Here is an 18,513-nt window from a genome sequence, read left to right as displayed (position 1 = left end):
TGCCTCATTCCCTACACATTCACTACAGACAGGCTGCTGGTGGCCCTTTGTGTTGCCTCATTCCCTACACATTCACTACAGACAGGCTGCTGGTGGCCCTTTGTGTTGCCTCATTCCCTACACATTCACTACAGACAGGCTGCTGGTGGCCCTTTGTGTTGCCTCATTCCCTACACATTCACTACAGACAGGCTGCTGGTGGCCCTTTGTGTTGCCTCATTCCCTACACATTCACTACAGACAGGCTGCTGGTGGCCCTTTGTGTTGCCTCATTCCCTACACATTCACTACAGACAGGCTGCTGGTGGCCCTTTGTGTTGCCTCATTCCATACACATTCACTAAAGACAGGCTGCTGGTGGGTCCTTTGTTTTGCCTCATTCACTACAGACAGGCTGCTGGTGGGCCCTTTGTGTGTTGCCTCATTCACTACAGACAGGCTGCTGGTGGGCCCTTTTGTGTTGCCTCATTCCCTACACATTCACTACAGACAGGCTGCTGGTGGCCCTTTGTGTTGCCTCATTCCCTACACATTCACTACAGACAGGCTGCTGGTGGCCCTTTGTTTTGCCTCATTCACTACAGACAGGCTGCTGGTGGGCCCTTTGTGTTGCCTCATTCCCTACACATTCACTACAGACAGGCTGCTGGTGGCCCTTTGTTTTGCCTCATTCACTACAGACAGGCTGCTGGTGGGCCCTTTGTGTTGCCTCATTCCCTACACATTCACTAAAGACAGGCTGCTGGTGGCCCTTTGTGTTGCCTCATTCCATACACATTCACTACAGACAGGCTGCTGGTGGGCCTTTGTTTTGCCTCATTCCTACAGACACATTCACTACAGACAGGCTGCTGGTGGGCCCTTTGTGTTGCCTCATTCCATACACATTCACTACAGACAGGCTGCTGGTGGGCCCTTTGTGTTGCCTCATTCCCTACACATTCACTACAGACAGGCTGCTGGTGGCCCTTTGTGTTGCCTCATTCCCTACACATTCACTACAGACAGGCTGCTGGTGGCCCTTTGTTTTGCCTCATTCACTACAGACAGGCTGCTGGTGGCCCTTTGTGTTGCCTCATTCCCTACACATTCACTACAGACAGGCTGCTGGTGGGCCCTTTGTGTTGCCTCATTCCCTACACATTCACTACAGACAGGCTGCTGGTGGCCCTTTTGTGTTGCCTCATTCCATAAACATTCACTAAAGACAGGCTGCTGGTGGCCCTTTGTGTTGCCTCATTCCATAAACATTCACTACAGACAGGCTGCTGGTGGGCCTTTGTGTTGCCTCATTCACTACAGACAGGCTGCTGGTGGCCCTTTGTGTTGCCTCATTCCCTACACATTCACTACAGACAGGCTGCTGGTGGGCCCTTTGTTTTGCCTCATTCACTACAGACAGGCTGCTGGTGGCCCTTTGTGTTGCCTCATTCCCTACACATTCACTACAGACAGGCTGCTGGTGGGCCCTTTGTTTTGCCTCATTCACTACAGACAGGCTGCAGGTCCTGATTCCCTACACATTCACTACAGACAGGCTGCTGGTGGGCCCTTTGTGTTGCCTCATTCCCTACACATTCACTACAGACAGGCTGCTGGTGGCCCTTTGTGTTGCCTCATTCCCTACACATTCACTACAGACAGGCTGCTGGTGGCCCTTTGTGTTGACTCATTCCATACACATTCACTACAGACAGGCTGCTGGTGGGCCTTTGTTTTGCCTCATTCCCTACACATTCACTACAGACAGGCTGCGGGGTGGCCCTTTGTGTTGCCTCATTCCCTACACATTCACTACAGACAGGCTGCTGGTGGCCCTTTGTGTTGCCTCATTCCCTACACATTCACTACAGACAGGCTGCTGGTGGCCCTTTGTGTTGCCTCATTCCCTACACATTCACTACAGACAGGCTGCTGGTGGCCCTTTGTGTTGCCTCATTCCCTACACATTCACTACAGACAGGCTGCTGGTGGCCCTTTGTGTTGCCTCATTCCCTACACATTCACTACAGACAGGCTGCTGGTGGGCCCTTTGTGTTTCCTCATTCCCTACACATTCACTACAGACAGGCTGCTGGTGGCCCTTTGTGTTGCCTCATTCCCTACACATTCACTACAGACAGGCTGCTGGTGGCCCTTTGTGTTGCCTCATTCCCTACACATTCACTACAGACAGGCTGCTGGTGGCCCTTTGTGTTGCCTCATTCACTACAGACAGGCTGCTGGTGGCCCTTTGTGTTGCCTCATTCCCTACACATTCACTACAGACAGGCTGCTGGTGGGCCCTTTGTTTTGCCTCATTCACTACAGACAGGCTGCTGGTGGCCTTTGTGTTGCCTCATTCCCTACACATTCACTACAGACAGGCTGCTGGTGGGCCCTTTGTTTTGCCTCATTCACTACAGACAGGCTGTTGGTGGCCTTTGTGTTGCCTCATTCCCTACACATTCACTACAGACAGGCTGCTGGTGGCCCTTTGTGTTGCCTCATTCCCTACACATTCACTACAGACAGGCTGCTGGTGGCCCTTTGTGTTGCCTCATTCCCTACACATTCACTACAGACAGGCTGCTGGTGGCCCTTTGTGTTGCCTCATTCCCTACACATTCACTACAGACAGGCTGCTGGTGGCCCTTTGTGTTGCCTCATTCCCTACACATTCACTACAGACAGGCTGCTGGTGGCCCTTTGTGGTGCCTCATTCCATACACATTCACTACAGACAGGCTGCTGGTGGCCCTATGTTTTGCCTCATTCACTACAGACAGGCTGCTGGTGGGCCTTTGTGTTGCCTCATTCCCTACACATTCACTACAGACAGGCTGCTGGTGGCCCTTTGTGTTGCCTCATTCCCTACACATTCACTACAGACAGGCTGCTGGTGGCCCTTTTGTGTTGCCTCATTCCCTACACATTCACTACAGACAGGCTGCTGGTGGGCCCTTTGTGTTGCCTCATTCCCTACACATTCACTACAGACAGGCTGCTGGTGGCCCTTTGTTTTGCCTCATTCACTACAGACAGGCTGCTGGTGGGCCCTTTGTGTTGCCTCATTCCCTACACATTCACTACAGACAGGCTGCTGGTGGCCCTTTGTGTTGCCTCATTCCCTACACATTCACTACAGACAGACTGCTGGTGGCCCTTTGTGTTGCCTCATTCCCTACACATTCACTACAGACAGGCTGCTGGTGGGCCCTTTGTGTTGCCTCATTCCCTACACATTCACTACAGACAGGCTGCTGGTGGCCCTTTGTGTTGCCTCATTCCCTACACATTCACTACAGACAGGCTGCTGGTGGCCCTTTGTGTTGCCTCATTCCCTACACATTCACTACAGACAGGCTGCTGGTGGCCCTTTGTGTTGCCTCATTCCCTACACATTCACTACAGACAGGCTGCTGGTGGCCCTTTGTGTTGCCTCATTCCCTACACATTCACTACAGACAGGCTGCTGGTGGCCCTTTGTGTTGCCTCATTCCCTACACATTCACTACAGACAGGCTGCTGGTGGCCCTTTGTGTTGCCTCATTCCATACACATTCACTAAAGACAGGCTGCTGGTGGGTCCTTTGTTTTGCCTCATTCACTACAGACAGGCTGCTGGTGGGCCCTTTGTGTTGCCTCATTCACTACAGACAGGCTGCTGGTGGGCCTTTTGTGTTGCCTCATTCCCTACACATTCACTACAGACAGGCTGCTGGTGGGCCCTTTGTTTTGCCTCATTCACTACAGACAGGCTGCTGGTGGGCCCTTTGTGTTGCCTCATTCCCTACACATTCACTACAGACAGGCTGCTGGTGGCCCTTTGTGTTGCCTCATTCCCTACACATTCACTAAAGACAGGCTGCTGGTGGCCCTTTGTGTTGCCTCATTCCCTACACATTCACTAAAGACAGGCTGCTGGTGGCCCTTTGTGTTGCCTCATTCCCTACACATTCACTAAAGACAGGCTGCTGGTGGGCCCTTTGTGTTGCCTCATTCCATAAACATTCACTAAAGACAGGCTGCTGGTGGCCCTTTGTGTTGCCTCATTCCCTACACATTCACTAAAGACAGGCTGCTGGTGGGCCCTTTGTTGCCTCATTCCATAAACATTCACTACAGACAGGCTGCTGGTGGCCCTTTTGTGTTGCCTCATTCCATAAACATTCACTAAAGACAGGCTGCTGGTGGCCCTTTGTGTTGCCTCATTCCATAAACATTCACTACAGACAGGCTGCTGGTGGGCCCTTTGTGTTGCCTCATTCACTACAGACAGGCTGCTGGTGGCCCTTTGTGTTGCCTCATTCCCTACACATTCACTACAGACAGGCTGCTGGTGGGCCCTTTGTTTTGCCTCATTCACTACAGACAGGCTGCTGGTGGCCCTTTGTGTTGCCTCATTCCCTACACATTCACTACAGACAGGCTGCTGGTGGGCCCTTTGTTTTGCCTCATTCACTACAGACAGGCTGTTGGTGGCCCTTTGTGTTGCCTCATTCCCTACACATTCACTACAGACAGGCTGCTGGTGGGCCCTTTGTGTTGCCTCATTCCCTACACATTCACTACAGACAGGCTGCTGGTGGCCCTTTGTGTTGCCTCATTCCCTACACATTCACTACAGACAGGCTGCTGGTGGCCCTTTGTGTTGCCTCATTCCCTACACATTCACTACAGACAGGCTGCTGGTGGCCCTTTGTGTTGCCTCATTCCCTACACATTCACTACAGACAGGCTGCTGGTGGCCCTTTGTGGTGACTCATTCCATACACATTCACTACAGACAGGCTGCTGGTGGCCCTATGTTTTGCCTCATTCACTACAGACAGGCTGCTGGTGGGCCCTTTGTGTTGCCTCATTCCCTACACATTCACTACAGACAGGCTGCTGGTGGCCCTATGTGTTGCCTCATTCCCTACACATTCACTACAGACAGGCTGCTGGTGGCCCTTTTGTGTTGCCTCATTCCCTACACATTCACTACAGACAGGCTGCTGGTGGGCCCTTTGTGTTGCCTCATTCCCTACACATTCACTACAGACAGGCTGCTGGTGGCCCTTTGTTTTGCCTCATTCACTACAGACAGGCTGCTGGTGGGCCCTTTGTCTTGCCTCATTCCCTACACATTCACTACAGACAGGCTGCGGGGTGGCCCTTTGTGTTGCCTCATTCCCTACACATTCACTACAGACAGACTGCTGGTGGCCCTTTGTGTTGCCTCATTCCCTACACATTCACTACAGACAGGCTGCTGGTGGGCCCTTTGTGTTGCCTCATTCCCTACACATTCACTACAGACAGGCTGCTGGTGGCCCTTTGTGTTGCCTCATTCCCTACACATTCACTACAGACAGGCTGCTGGTGGCCCTTTGTGTTGCCTCATTCCCTACACATTCACTACAGACAGGCTGCTGGTGGCCCTTTGTGTTGCCTCATTCCCTACACATTCACTACAGACAGGCTGCTGGTGGCCCTTTGTGTTGCCTCATTCCCTACACATTCACTACAGACAGGCTGCTGGTGGCCCTTTGTGTTGCCTCATTCCCTACACATTCACTACAGACAGGCTGCTGGTGGCCCTTTGTGTTGCCTCATTCCATACACATTCACTAAAGACAGGCTGCTGGTGGGTCCTTTGTTTTGCCTCATTCACTACAGACAGGCTGCTGGTGGGCCCTTTGTGTTGCCTCATTCACTACAGACAGGCTGCTGGTGGGCCTTTTGTGTTGCCTCATTCCCTACACATTCACTACAGACAGGCTGCTGGTGGCCCTTTGTGTTGCCTCATTCCCTACACATTCACTACAGACAGGCTGCTGGTGGCCCTTTGTTTTGCCTCATTCACTACAGACAGGCTGCTGGTGGGCCCTTTGTGTTGCCTCATTCCCTACACATTCACTACAGACAGGCTGCTGGTGGCCCTTTGTTTTGCCTCATTCACTACAGACAGGCTGCTGGTGGGCCCTTTGTGTTGCCTCATTCCCTACACATTCACTAAAGACAGGCTGCTGGTGGCCCTTTGTTTTGCCTCATTCCATACACATTCACTACAGACAGGCTGCTGGTGGGCCTTTGTTTTGCCTCATTCACTACAGACAGGCTGCTGGTGGCCCTTTGTTTTGCCTCATTCACTACAGACAGGCTGCTGGTGGGCCCTTTGTGTTGTCTCATTCCATACACATTCACTACAGACAGGCTGCTGGTGGGCCCTTTGTGTTGCCTCATTCCCTACACATTCACTACAGACAGGCTGCTGGTGGCCCGTTGTGTTGCCTCATTCCCTACACATTCACTACAGACAGGCTGCTGGTGGCCCTTTGTTTTGCCTCATTCACTACAGACAGGCTGCTGGTGGCCCTTTGTGTTGCCTCATTCCCTACACATTCACTACAGACAGGCTGCTGGTGGGCCCTTTGTGTTGCCTCATTCCCTACACATTCACTACAGACAGGCTGCTGGTGGCCCTTTTGTGTTGCCTCATTCCATAAACATTCACTAAAGACAGGCTGCTGGTGGCCCTTTGTGTTGCCTCATTCCATAAACATTCACTACAGACAGGCTGCTGGTGGGCCTTTGTGTTGCCTCATTCACTACAGACAGGCTGCTGGTGGCCCTTTGTGTTGCCTCATTCCCTACACATTCACTACAGACAGGCTGCTGGTGGGCCCTTTGTTTTGCCTCATTCACTACAGACAGGCTGCTGGTGGCCCTTTGTGTTGCCTCATTCCCTACATTCACTACAGACAGGCTGCTGGTGGGCCCTTTGTGTTTCACTACAGACAGGCTGCAGGTGGCCCTGATTCCCTACATTCACTACAGACAGGCTGCTGGTGGGCCCTTTGTGTTGCCTCATTCCCTACACATTCACTACAGACAGGCTGCTGGTGGCCCTTTGTGTTGCCTCATTCCCTACACATTCACTACAGACAGGCTGCTGGTGGCCCTTTGTGTTGACTCATTCCATACACATTCACTACAGACAGGCTGCTGGTGGGCCTTTGTTTTGCCTCATTCCCTACACATTCACTACAGACAGGCTGCGGGGTGGCCCTTTGTGTTGCCTCATTCCCTACACATTCACTACAGACAGGCTGCTGGTGGGCCCTTTGTGTTGCCTCATTCCCTACACATTCACTACAGACAGGCTGCTGGTGGCCCTTTGTGTTGCCTCATTCCCTACACATTCACTACAGACAGGCTGCTGGTGGCCCTTTGTGTTGCCTCATTCCCTACACATTCACTACAGACAGGCTGCTGGTGGCCCTTTGTGTTGCCTCATTCCCTACACATTCACTACAGACAGGCTGCTGGTGGGCCCTTTGTGTTGCCTCATTCCCTACACATTCACTACAGACAGGCTGCTGGTGGCCCTTTGTGTTGCCTCATTCCCTACACATTCACTACAGACAGGCTGCTGGTGGCCCTTTGTGTTGCCTCATTCCCTACACATTCACTACAGACAGGCTGCTGGTGGCCCTTTGTGTTGCCTCATTCCCTACACATTCACTACAGACAGGCTGCTGGTGGCCCTTTGTGTTGCCTCATTCCCTACACATTCACTACAGACAGGCTGCTGGTGGCCCTTTGTGTTGCCTCATTCCATACACTCACATTCACTAAAGACAGGCTGCTGGTGGGTCCTTTGTTTGCCTCATTCACTACAGACAGGCTGCTGGTGGGCCCTTTGTGTTGCCTCATTCAATACAGACAGGCTGCTGGTGGGCCTTTTGTGTTGCCTCATTCCCTACACATTCACTACAGACAGGCTGCTGGTGGCCCTTTGTGTTGCCTCATTCCCTACACATTCACTACAGACAGGCTGCTGGTGGCCCTTTGTTTTGCCTCATTCACTACAGACAGGCTGCTGGTGGCCCGTTGTGTTGCCTCATTCCCTACACATTCACTACAGACAGGCTGCTGGTGGCCCTTTGTTTTGCCTCATTCACTACAGACAGGCTGCTGGTGGCCCTTTGTGTTGCCTCATTCCCTACACATTCACTACAGACAGGCTGCTGGTGGCCCTTTGTGTTGCCTCATTCCCTACACATTCACTACAGACAGGCTGCTGGTGGCCCTTTTGTGTTGCCTCATTCCATAAACATTCACTAAAGACAGGCTGCTGGTGGCCCTTTGTGTTGCCTCATTCCATAAACATTCACTACAGACAGGCTGCTGGTGGGCCTTTGTGTTGCCTCATTCACTACAGACAGGCTGCTGGTGGCCCTTTGTGTTGCCTCATTCCCTACACATTCACTACAGACAGGCTGCTGGTGGGCCCTTTGTTTTGCCTCATTCACTACAGACAGGCTGCTGGTGGCCCTTTGTGTTGCCTCATTCCCTACACATTCACTACAGACAGGCTGCTGGTGGGCCCTTTGTTTTGCCTCATTCACTACAGACAGGCTGCAGGTGGCCCTTTGTGTTGCCTGATTCCCTACACATTCACTACAGACAGGCTGCTGGTGGGCCCTTTGTGTTGCCTCATTCCCTACACATTCACTACAGACAGGCTGCTGGTGGCCCTTTGTGTTGCCTCATTCCCTACACATTCACTACAGACAGGCTGCTGGTGGCCCTTTGTGTTGACTCATTCCATACACATTCACTACAGACAGGCTGCTGGTGGGCCTTTGTTTTGCCTCATTCCCTACACATTCACTACAGACAGGCTGCGGGGTGGCCCTTTGTGTTGCCTCATTCCCTACACATTCACTACAGACAGGCTGCTGGTGGCCCTTTGTGTTGCCTCATTCCCTACACATTCACTACAGACAGGCTGCTGGTGGCCCTTTGTGTTGCCTCATTCCCTACACATTCACTACAGACAGGCTGCTGGTGGCCCTTTGTGTTGCCTCATTCCCTACACATTCACTACAGACAGGCTGCTGGTGGCCCTTTGTGTTGCCTCATTCCCTACACATTCACTACAGACAGGCTGCTGGTGGGCCCTTTGTGTTTCCTCATTCCCTACACATTCACTACAGACAGGCTGCTGGTGGCCCTTTGTGTTGCCTCATTCCCTACACATTCACTACAGACAGGCTGCTGGTGGCCCTTTGTGTTGCCTCATTCCCTACACATTCACTACAGACAGGCTGCTGGTGGCCCTTTGTGTTGCCTCATTCCCTACACATTCACTACAGACAGGCTGCTGGTGGCCCTTTGTGTTGCCTCATTCCCTACACATTCACTACAGACAGGCTGCTGGTGGCCCTTTGTGTTGCCTCATTCCATACACATTCACCAAAGACAGGCTGCTGGTGGGTCCTTTGTTTTGCCTCATTCACTACAGACAGGCTGCTGGTGGGCCCTTTGTGTTGCCTCATTCACTACAGACAGGCTGCTGGTGGGCCTTTTGTGTTGCCTCATTCCCTACACATTCACTACAGACAGGCTGCTGGTGGCCCTTTGTGTTGCCTCATTCCCTACACATTCACTACAGACAGGCTGCTGGTGGCCCTTTGTTTTGCCTCATTCACTACAGACAGGCTGCTGGTGGGCCCTTTGTGTTGCCTCATTCCCTACACATTCACTACAGACAGGCTGCTGGTGGCCCTTTGTTTTGCCTCATTCACTACAGACAGGCTGCTGGTGGGCCCTTTGTGTTGCCTCATTCCCTACACATTCACTAAAGACAGGCTGCTGGTGGCCCTTTGTTTTGCCTCATTCCATACACATTCACTACAGACAGGCTGCTGGTGGGCCTTTGTTTTGCCTCATTCACTACAGACAGGCTGCTGGTGGCCCTTTGTTTTGCCTCATTCACTACAGACAGGCTGCTGGTGGGCCCTTTGTGTTGCCTCATTCCATACACATTCACTACAGACAGGCTGCTGGTGGGCCCTTTGTGTTGCCTCATTCCCTACACATTCACTACAGACAGGCTGCTGGTGGCCCTTTGTGTTGCCTCATTCCCTACACATTCACTACAGACAGGCTGCTGGTGGCCCTTTGTTTTGCCTCATTCACTACAGACAGGCTGCTGGTGGCCCTTTGTGTTGCCTCATTCCCTACACATTCACTACAGACAGGCTGCTGGTGGGCCCTTTGTGTTGCCTCATTCCCTACACATTCACTACAGACAGGCTGCTGGTGGCCCTTTTGTGTTGCCTCATTCCATAAACATTCACTAAAGACAGGCTGCTGGTGGCCCTTTGTGTTGCCTCATTCACTACAGACAGGCTGCTGGTGGCCCTTTGTGTTGCCTCATTCCCTACACATTCACTACAGACAGGCTGCTGGTGGGCCCTTTGTTTTGCCTCATTCACTACAGGCAGGCTGCAGGTGGCCCTTTGTGTTGCCTGATTCCCTACACATTCACTACAGACAGGCTGCTGGTGGCCCTTTGTGTTGACTCATTCCATACACATTCACTACAGACAGGCTGCTGGTGGCCCTTTGTTTTGCCTCATTCACTACAGACAGGCTGCAGGTGGCCCTTTGTGTTGCCTGATTCCCTACACATTCACTACAGACAGGCTGCTGGTGGCCCTTTGTGTTGACTCATTCCATACACATTCACTACAGACAGGCTGCTGGTGGGCCTTTGTTTTGCCTCATTCACTACAGACAGGCTGCTGGTGGCCCTTTGTTTTGCCTCATTCACTACAGACAGGCTGCTGGTGGGCCCTTTGTGTTGTCTCATTCCATACACATTCACTACAGACAGGCTGCTGGTGGGCCCTTTGTGTTGCCTCATTCCCTACACATTCACTACAGACAGGCTGCTGGTGGCCCTTTGTGTTGCCTCATTCCCTACACATTCACTACAGACAGGCTGCTGGTGGCCCTTTGTTTTGCCTCATTCACTACAGACAGGCTGCTGGTGGGCCCTTTGTGTTGCCTCATTCCCTACACATTCACTACAGACAGGCTGCTGGTGGCCCTTTGTGTTGCCTCATTCCCTACACATTCACTACAGACAGGCTGCTGGTGGCCCTTTTGTGTTGCCTCATTCCCTACACATTCACTACAGACAGGCTGCTGGTGGGCCCTTTGTGTTGCCTCATTCCCTACACATTCACTACAGACAGGCTGCTGGTGGCCCTTTGTGTTGCCTCATTCCCTACACATTCACTACAGACAGGCTGCTGGTGGCCCTTTGTGTTGCCTCATTCCCTACACATTCACTACAGACAGGCTGCTGGTGGCCCTTTGTGTTGCCTCATTCCCTACATATTCACTACAGAGAGGCTGCTGGTGGCCCTTTTGTGTTGCCTCATTCCCTACACATTCACTACAGACAGGCTGCTGGTGGCCCTTTGTTTTGCCTCATTCCCTACACATTCACTACAGACAGGCTGCTGGTGGCCCTTTGTTTTTCTTCATTCACTACAAACAGGCTGCTGGTGGGCCCATTGTCTTGCCTCATTCCCTACACATTCACTACAGACAGGCTGCGGGGTGGCCCTTTGTGTTGCCTCATTCCCTACACATTCACTACAGACAGACTGCTGGTGGCCCTTTGTGTTGCCTCATTCCCTACACATTCACTACAGACAGGCTGCTGGTGGCCCTTTGTTTTTCCTCATTCACTACAGACAGGCTGTTAGTGGGCCCTTTGTCTTGCCTCATTCCCTACACATTCACTACAGACAGGCTGCGGGGTGGCCCTTTGTTTTGCCTCATTCACTACAGACAGGCTGCTGGTGGGCCCTTTGTCTTGCCTCATTCCCTACACATTCACTACAGACAGGCTGCGGGGTGGCCCTTTGTGTTGCCTCATTCCCTACACATTCACTACAGACAGACTGCTGGTGGCCCTTTGTGTTGCCTCATTCCCTACACATTCACTACAGACAGGCTGCTGGTGGGCCCTTTGTGTTTCCTCATTCCCTACACATTCACTACAGACAGGCTGCTGGTGGCCCTTTGTGTTGCCTCATTCCCTACACATTCACTACAGACAGGCTGCTGGTGGCCCTTTGTGTTGCCTCATTCCCTACACATTCACTACAGACAGGCTGCTGGTGGCCCTTTGTGTTGCCTCATTCCCTACACATTCACTACAGACAGGCTGCTGGTGGCCCTTTGTGTTGCCTCATTCCCTACACATTCACTACAGACAGGCTGCTGGTGGGCCCTTTGTGTTTCCTCATTCCCTACACATTCACTACAGACAGGCTGCTGGTGGCCCTTTGTGTTGCCTCATTCCCTACACATTCACTACAGACAGGCTGCTGGTGGCCCTTTGTGTTGCCTCATTCCCTACACATTCACTACAGACAGGCTGCTGGTGGCCCTTTGTGTTGCCTCATTCCCTACACATTCACTACAGACAGGCTGCTGGTGGCCCTTTGTGTTGCCTCATTCCCTACACATTCACTACATACAGGCTGCTGGTGGCCCTTTGTGTTGACTCATTCCATACACATTCACTAAAGACAGGCTGCTGGTGGGTCCTTTGTTTTGCCTCATTCACTACAGACAGGCTGCTGGTGGGCCCTTTGTGTTGCCTCATTCACTACAGACAGGCTGCTGGTGGGCCTTTTGTGTTGCCTCATTCCCTACACATTCACTACAGACAGGCTGCTGGTGGCCCTTTGTGTTGCCTCATTCCCTACACATTCACTACAGACAGGCTGCTGGTGGCCCTTTGTTTTGCCTCATTCACTACAGACAGGCTGCTGGTGGGCCCTTTGTGTTGCCTCATTCCCTACACATTCACTACAGACAGGCTGCTGGTGGCCCTTTGTTTTGCCTCATTCACTACAGACAGGCTGCTGGTGGGCCCTTTGTGTTGCCTCATTCCCTACACATTCACTACAGACAGGCTGCTGGTGGCCCGTTGTGTTGCCTCATTCCCTACACATTCACTACAGACAGGCTGCTGGTGGCCCTTTGTTTTGCCTCATTCACTACAGACAGGCTGCTGGTGGGCCCTTTGTGTTGCCTCATTCCCTACACATTCACTACAGACAGGCTGCTGGTGGCCCTTTGTGTTGCCTCATTCCCTACACATTCACTACAGACAGGCTGCTGGTGGGCCCTTTGTGTTGCCTCATTCCCTACACATTCACTACAGACAGGCTGCTGGTGGGCCCTTTGTGTTGCCTCATTCCCTACACATTCACTACAGACAGGCTGCTGGTGGCCCTTTTGTGTTGCCTCATTCCATAAACATTCACTAAAGACAGGCTGCTGGTGGCCCTTTGTGTTGCCTCATTCACTACAGACAGGCTGCTGGTGGCCCTTTGTGTTGCCTCATTCCCTACACATTCACTACAGACAGGCTGCTGGTGGGCCCTTTGTTTTGCCTCATTCACTACAGACAGGCTGCAGGTGGCCCTTTGTGTTGCCTGATTCCCTACACATTCACTACAGACAGGCTGCTGGTGGCCCTTTGTGTTGACTCATTCCATACACATTCACTACAGACAGGCTGCTGGTGGCCCTTTGTTTTGCCTCATTCACTACAGACAGGCTGCTGGTGGCCCTTTGTGTTGCCTGATTCCTCATTCACTACAGACAGGCTGCTGGTGGCCCTTTGTGTTGACTCATTCCATACACATTCACTACAGACAGGCTGCTGGTGGGCCTTTGTTTTGCCTCATTCACTACAGACAGGCTGCTGGTGGCCCTTTGTTTTGCCTCATTCACTACAGACAGGCTGCTGGTGGGCCCTTTGTGTTGTCTCATTCCATACACATTCACTACAGACAGGCTGCTGGTGGGCCCTTTGTGTTGCCTCATTCCCTACACATTCACTACAGACAGGCTGCTGGTGGCCCTTTGTGTTGCCTCATTCCCTACACATTCACTACAGACAGGCTGCTGGTGGCCCTTTGTTTTGCCTCATTCACTACAGACAGGCTGCTGGTGGGCCCTTTGTGTTGCCTCATTCCCTACACATTCACTACAGACAGGCTGCTGGTGGCCCTTTGTGTTGCCTCATTCCCTACATTCACTACAGACAGGCTGCTGGTGGCCCTTTGTGTTGCCTCATTCCCTACACATTCACTACAGACAGGCTGCTGGTGGGCCCTTTGTGTTGCCTCATTCCCTACACATTCACTACAGACAGGCTGCTGGTGGCCCTTTGTGTTGCCTCATTCCCTACACATTCACTACAGACAGGCTGCTGGTGGCCCTTTGTGTTGCCTCATTCCCTACATATTCACTACAGACAGGCTGCTGGTGGCCCTTTTGTGTTGCCTCATTCCCTACACATTCACTACAGACAGGCTGCTGGTGGCCCTTTGTTTTGCCTCATTCCCTACACATTCACTACAGACAGGCTGCTGGTGGCCCTTTGTTTTTCTTCATTCACTACAAACAGGCTGCTGGTGGGCCCATTGTCTTGCCTCATTCCCTACACATTCACTACAGACAGGCTGCGGGGTGGCCCTTTGTGTTGCCTCATTCCCTACACATTCACTACAGACAGACTGCTGGTGGCCCTTTGTGTTGCCTCATTCCCTACACATTCACTACAGACAGGCTGCTGGTGGCCCTTTGTTTTTCCTCATTCACTACAGACAGGCTGTTAGTGGGCCTTTGTCTTGCCTCATTCCCTACACATTCACTACAGACAGGCTGCTGGTGGCCCTTTGTTTTGCCTCATTCACTACAGACAGGCTGCTGGTGGGCCCTTTGTCTTGCCTCATTCCCTACACATTCACTACAGACAGGCTGCGGGGTGGCCCTTTGTGTTGCCTCATTCCCTACACATTCACTACAGACAGACTGCTGGTGGCCCTTTGTGTTGCCTCATTCCCTACACATTCACTACAGACAGGCTGCTGGTGGGCCCTTTGTGTTTCCTCATTCCCTACACATTCACTACAGACAGGCTGCTGGTGGCCCTTTGTGTTGCCTCATTCCCTACACATTCACTACAGACAGGCTGCTGGTGGCCCTTTGTGTTGCCTCATTCCCTACACATTCACTACAGACAGGCTGCTGGTGGCCCTTTGTGTTGCCTCATTCCCTACACATTCACTACAGACAGGCTGCTGGTGGCCCTTTGTGTTGCCTCATTCCCTACACATTCACTACAGACAGGCTGCTGGTGGGCCCTTTGTGTTTCCTCATTCCCTACACATTCACTACAGACAGGCTGCTGGTGGCCCTTTGTGTTGCCTCATTCCCTACACATTCACTACAGACAGGCTGCTGGTGGCCCTTTGTGTTGCCTCATTCCCTACACATTCACTACAGACAGGCTGCTGGTGGCCCTTTGTGTTGCCTCATTCCCTACACATTCACTACAGACAGGCTGCTGGTGGCCCTTTGTGTTGCCTCATTCCCTACACATTCACTACATACAGGCTGCTGGTGGCCCTTTGTGTTGACTCATTCCATACACATTCACTAAAGACAGGCTGCTGGTGGGTCCTTTGTTTTGCCTCATTCACTACAGACAGGCTGCTGGTGGGCCCTTTGTGTTGCCTCATTCACTACAGACAGGCTGCTGGTGGGCCTTTTGTGTTGCCTCATTCCCTACACATTCACTACAGACAGGCTGCTGGTGGCCCTTTGTGTTGCCTCATTCCCTACACATTCACTACAGACAGGCTGCTGGTGGCCCTTTGTTTTGCCTCATTCACTACAGACAGGCTGCTGGTGGGCCCTTTGTGTTGCCTCATTCCCTACACATTCACTACAGACAGGCTGCTGGTGGCCCTTTGTTTTGCCTCATTCACTACAGACAGGCTGCTGGTGGGCCCTTTGTGTTGCCTCATTCCCTACACATTCACTACAGACAGGCTGCTGGTGGCCCTTTGTGTTGCCTCATTCCCTACACATTCACTACAGACAGGCTGCTGGTGGCCCTTTGTTTTGCCTCATTCACTACAGACAGGCTGCTGGTGGGCCCTTTGTGTTGCCTCATTCCCTACACATTCACTACAGACAGGCTGCTGGTGGCCCTTTGTGTTGCCTCATTCCCTACACATTCACTACAGACAGGCTGCTGGTGGGCCCTTTGTGTTGCCTCATTCCCTACACATTCACTACAGACAGGCTGCTGGTGGCCCTTTGTGTTGCCTCATTCCCTACACATTCACTACAGACAGGCTGCTGGTGGCCCTTTGTTTTGCCTCATTCACTACAGACAGGCTGCTGGTGGGCCCTTTGTGTTGCCTCATTCCCTACACATTCACTACAGACAGGCTGCTGGTGGCCCTTTGTGTTGCCTCATTCCCTACACATTCACTACAGACAGGCTGCTGGTGGCCCTTTGTGTTGCGTTATTGAGGCCAGCCCAGACAAGCGCACGGCAGGCAGGCGTTTGGTGCTGGATTTCAGTGCAGTGCTGGCAAGCCTCTGGCCCATGTTTAGGAACTGAGGTGGTAAATGAGGCAGGTTTTGCTTTGACTCTTCAAAGTGACAGTGGCAAGCTATGTGTGTCCTACTGTCTGTCCCTGTAGAGGACACTGGGGACTATATCTGTGTTGGTTTGAGGACATGGATTGTGGACATGGAGTGTTTGTGTTTATATTGAATGTATTTTCTTCTTCTTCTGCATACTGACCTACAGTTTATACTCTATTTAGGATATTTCTCATTTAGAGAGTGAATTGTTGTACGATTTTGGTCGATGTATTTTACTTCAGTAAGAGCTTGATGATTATTGTTCAAATCTCCAGGATTCTTTCCTCTTAAATGGTTTGTATGTTTCTTTAGCAGGGCAATGATCTCCCAATATCTTCATGAAATACATAGCATTTCTGTACAGCATTTCTGTTTAGAATTCCTTTGTCATCCTGTAAATTACCCCAGTGATGAGACTGAGACATTCTGGCACACTAGATCAGTTCGGGGTAAAATACACTTGCTTGACAACATTATTCTCTTGCCATGTCTCAACCAGACAGCTATTGTCATTGAGCCACAACATTACAACACAGCAGCATCCTGCAAAACACTGAGCTTTGATAACAGGAAACATGGCCACAATGGAGTCAGAGTCCCTTCCTCTTCATCTCTCTACCACGGGAGCAGCCAGCCCTAGACTTAGCCCAGAGAATGAGCCAAGGAGAGGCTAAAAGACTGACTGGGAACCCAGGTGGTCCTCTGCAGACAGACAGGTCATTTAAACCTGAGAGTACACACATCACTGGGTTGTTACACACTGACAGGCCCTAGGAGAGAGATGTGTCAGTCTCTCAGAAGGAATAAAGGGCAAGGGGACAGGAGTGTGATTGTGTGTATGCGGGAGTGTGCTTGTCAGGCAGGTCTGTAGAAGCCAAAGCAAGCCTGGTGTAATGTCCCCATTACTTCCAGGGACCCCCACTACTGCGCAGCACCTTGCTCTACCTCAAAACCAGCCCCCCTGCTAAGCGTGTGGGCTGGGGTTAATTGCCACGCAGGGGGGGTAGAATTGAGGGTGCGGGGAGTCCCTGCCCCTCAACAAATGTCCCCATTTGCCCCCACCCCTTCCTCCTACCCTTCAAGTTACAACTAATTCCTGGATCGGTGCAGTGAGAAAGACGCCGCTATCTCTTACTAAGACTGAACCCACACCCAGACACCCCTTCAACACCCCCCACTACAGCCCTGCATCACATAGAACACAGAGCGAAAAGACTGGAGGATAGGAGAGGTATTTTTTTACTCTCCTCTCCGTCTCTTTTTTCTTGATTTACCGCGCTTTCCTCAGAAAGCTCCATTGTTCCCCTAGCCTAAGTCTCATCAGGCCTTTTGTGGCTGACTATCACAGCGGCAGGCAGCGAGCTGGAAATGTATAAATGGTATCATGCCTTGTGATTAATGGCGGTGCTTATGAGTCAGGTCTGATAACGGGCCTGCTCTCTACTCAATTTCAGATACCGTTAATGGAATCTGTCTTCTGCGATTGTAATGTGAGAGCGCCTAATTTGCTATGGAGCTTGAAGCTGTCACCGGCAAGGGATTGTGGGGTCATAAGGGACCTGGCAGCCGTTTGGCCTGCAGCTTGTATCTGCCGTGCTGAATAGAGCAGCTCTCTGCCTGTCAGTTAGCTGATAGGCTGATGAGGACTCTAAGCCACTCCACACAATGGCGGAAAGGGCCATACTGCCTGACTTCCTTAATTGTGGAGCCCGCTCATATTTCAGAGCCAGCGTGCCGGGGACCAGGCTGCTTTTTTTCTTCCTCTTTCTCCCCCTCAACTTTTTCCTCGTACTCTCACCCCCCCCCCCCCCCCACTCACACATCTCTTTACTCTTTTTCATTTCTGCCCCTTCTTCTCCTCCTCATCATTTGTTGTCCCTCTTCCTCTCCCTCTGTCTCTCTTTCTAGTAAGTGGTGGGTCTTAGTATATGACGGATTATCCCAACTTTGCTTCAGTTACCACTAAAGAGATGGAGGCAGGAGAGGAAGCAGGGGGAAACTTTTGTGCACACATTATTGAAGTAAAGGACCACATCTCCCATAATGGTTCTTATGTCAGGTTGCTCTGGTGCTGCTGGAGAGGAAGGTTGAAGGATAGGTATGGGAATGGCCTAGATTTTAGATAGTACCTATTGCTATGCAAATCTAAGATTTATTGCAATGACGAGTACTCCATAATTAACAAAAATGTGCCAATGATTTTTTTGAGCAATC

General features: G+C 51.7%; 1 protein-coding gene across 2 annotated transcripts in view; it reads left to right on the top strand.

Annotated features, from left to right (window-relative positions):
- The window catches only part of tmem260 (transmembrane protein 260), a 70,544-nt gene that overhangs the window by 35,987 nt on the left and 16,044 nt on the right, over window positions 1-18,513 (top strand). The window lies entirely within an intron of this gene.

The sequence above is a fragment of the Oncorhynchus gorbuscha genome, linkage group LG17, assembly GCF_021184085.1.
Source record: "Oncorhynchus gorbuscha isolate QuinsamMale2020 ecotype Even-year linkage group LG17, OgorEven_v1.0, whole genome shotgun sequence".
Taxonomy (NCBI): Eukaryota; Metazoa; Chordata; class Actinopteri; order Salmoniformes; family Salmonidae; genus Oncorhynchus; species Oncorhynchus gorbuscha.
Note: the sequence above shows the minus strand (reverse complement) of the source record. Positions and strands in the feature narration are given on the sequence as shown.